This window comes from Nelumbo lutea, chromosome 3, assembly GCF_056320005.1.
Source record: "Nelumbo lutea isolate HS-2025 chromosome 3, American lotus-T2T, whole genome shotgun sequence".
Classification (NCBI taxonomy): domain Eukaryota; kingdom Viridiplantae; phylum Streptophyta; class Magnoliopsida; order Proteales; family Nelumbonaceae; genus Nelumbo; species Nelumbo lutea.
Window position 1 is genome coordinate 63,037,044 of NC_142686.1, and position 3,048 is coordinate 63,040,091.

At 41.0% G+C, this 3,048-nt stretch overlaps 1 long non-coding RNA gene across 1 annotated transcript; it reads left to right on the forward strand.

The window, feature by feature from the left end:
- Positions 1-1,206: 1,206 nt before the first annotated feature.
- On the forward strand, positions 1,207-2,679 carry LOC148865307 (uncharacterized). Its single transcript, XR_016109037.1, has 2 exons — positions 1,207-1,770; positions 1,968-2,679. It is a non-coding gene; the product is annotated as an uncharacterized LOC148865307 (long non-coding RNA).
- The last annotated feature ends 369 nt before the right edge of the window (positions 2,680-3,048 follow it).

A 3,048-nucleotide genomic window follows, 5' to 3' on the forward strand; every position in this document is an offset into this window, starting at 1 on the left:
GCTCCCACTAATGATGAAGAAATAGAGAAAATGAAGTATAGACCCTATGCTCAAGCTATTGGTAGCTTGATGTATGCCATGCTTTGCACAAGACCAGATATCTCATATGTTGTAGGTCTTGTTAGTAGATATCAAAGTAACACAGGTAAAATATATTGGAAGACTGTTAAAAGAATATTTAGGTATTTGCAGTTAACAAAATACTTCAAATTAATCTATCATGTAAATGATTTAGAGTTACTGGGTTATTGTGATGTTGATTTTGCAAGTGACCCGGATGATAGAAAACCCACAACTGGGTACTTATTCCTCTTAGGAGGAGGTGTTGTCTCATGGACAAGCAAGAAACAAAGTTGTGTAGCTAAATTCACCATGGAACCTAAGTTTATCTGAAGTAGTTTGGATTAGGAGATTCTTGGAAGAACTCTGAATTCTTGATGTACCAATATGAGCTATGAAGACCTTCAATGACAACAAAGCTACTATTAAGACAATTAAAAATTGTGAGATCGGCCCTAAAGGGAAACACATAGATCTTCATTATCAGTATTTATATGATGTCTACCAACGGAATGAGATCCTAGTCGAATATGTGCCTACAAAAGATATGATTGCCGACCCTTTGACTAAACCCATTGCAATTACAAATTATGTAAGGCATGTTAAAGCAATGGGGTTGGTTGGCACTTATTCATCTTGGGCCTAACTAGCCAAGTGGGAGATGATGGTAGAGTGGCCGTAGGCCCTTGTTTAATCCTCAACATGTTGGAATATCCAATGGCCATGTGACAAGCCACATGTTGATGGAAAATGATTATTTTATGGTTATCTCCAAGCAACACTCTCACACACAATCATTCATTTTAAATCATTACTTATTGATTTATTTTCTATAAAAAAAATAAATAAATTCATTTGATTGTTTATTTGAAAATGTTTTTATGCATAGAGATACCAATATTGTTGGATTATTCTGAATCTAAATTCCAATTGTTATTGGGTCAATGGATATTCATTTGACTCAATCTAGACTAGATGATCATGTGGATAGATCCTTTGTCAGTATGAGACATTTGTCTCAATCTGGAGAGGCCTTGACTTGGTCTTCCCTCCAAACGTTCAAGTCGGTTACGCTCCCTCCTCAAAACAAGGAAGGGAACGTTGGGGAAAGACCTATATATATGGCTATCACAAAGATAGCAGAGTGTGCAAAAAAAAATCAAAGATAACTTGGAAGGTTGAGCAACCTCCAAATTTCAGCTCCATCCATATTTGGCATCTCTCTTGCATTTTGTTTGAGAGATAGGTGTCTCGGGTTCTCTGTTGTGCAGCTACTCTTTTTCTCCTTGTATGCAGGTTTGGTACACCAAGATCTCAGTCGTTCACCCTTGCATCTATTCGGTACTTCAACATGCACAAGGACCAAGGGAGACTTAGCATGGTGATGGTGCAGGTCAATGACCAGAGGGCAATCTAATGTAAAGGAGATACATTGTACATGGTGCAGTTCAACGACCATTGGACAATCTAATGTAAAGGATGTGCATTGTAGAGTGATGCATGCCAATCAGTTAGTATATTGACCCATCGACAGACATCACCATGGGCTGGAGGCATAGACCAGACCTAGATACTACTTCATACAAGTCTTGACCGCCCTTGCACAAGGACCAAGGGAGACTTAGCATGGTGATTGTGCAAATCAATGACCAGTGGACAATCTAATGTAAAGGAGATACGTTGTACATGGTGCAGTTCAACGACCATTGGGTTAGTAGATTGACCCATTGACAAACATCACCATAGAATTAAACTTTGGAAATCACTTCACATATTGCATTACAATGACCTTTAGGCCTATCCAGGTTCCTAAAACATCTATAAATGGGGTGGTTCATGCATCCAATGAATATACTTCACAGCTACAAACATTGGTCACCTTCTAACCAAATTTCTCCTTTTTCCAGGTGGACAATGGAGCACAATGGCATTACCACTGTCATACTTCCACAAAGGGAATTACTTAACTTGATCCTTCGTGAATTGAACACCCAAGATGTAGAGTGGATTGTGAGTTCCGGAAATGGCCTCTACCAAGAAACTGTGGCTTTCGTCGTACACGGACATGAGGCAATATTTATTGGCAAACTCCGTCCATCACTAGGAACTAGCATACAATCAGCGGTTGCTTTAGGAATCCGCCACATCAGAGAAGCCCACCGTGTTCATGTGATGGATCTCACATACATAAAATAATGTCACGTTCTTAGGCAGAGTCAGAACATATAGAGAGATGTGTGTGTTTTGATGCAGGAGAATTTGGCTTTGAGGCAGTAGATATGGAACTTGACTGCGAAGTTACGCAAATGAGGGTGTGTATCGAAAGCGGTGTATGTAGCAACAATACGTAACGGGTGGAAAACAGTCCCCGTGGTCGCCATCGATGCATTTGGTACCATATAGGGACTAATCATATCTATGAGACGTATATTTTGACCAATAGTTGTATCGTTCCTACCACACCCCCACCCACCCAACCTAAACACTATCCCAGTAGTATGGAACACCCCCCCCCCCAACACATTAGGGTTTTAGGAACTCTCCTTTTTGTTTATGTTTATGCTAGTATAACATGTATGTGGAAATCTTAAATAGCAATGGACGTACCGAAATTTTAACGGAAGTGGACATGTAGTGCTTTTACATGTCCAAAAAAAATTTAATGGAAGTGGACATGGTTTTAGGAACACTATCTGTCTGCACCGTACCCTCTCAATTGGATTTATCTTACATGCCAAAAAAATTGTATAGGCATGCACGTGTCTCGTGGCCATCAAACCCATACCCTCCTATTTCCACTAGCCCATCAACCATCCCACCGTCGGGCATCCCCATTAGCCCAGGCATCTCCACCTCCCACGGGGACGTCCAGTGGATCTCACCCCGCCCCGTAGAGGTGGTACCGCCACCCATCTAACCCCACGCCCCCCATCTGAGATAACGTGTCAGAAATGGCAAAACCACTCACTAGTCGATCTAACGGGTGCG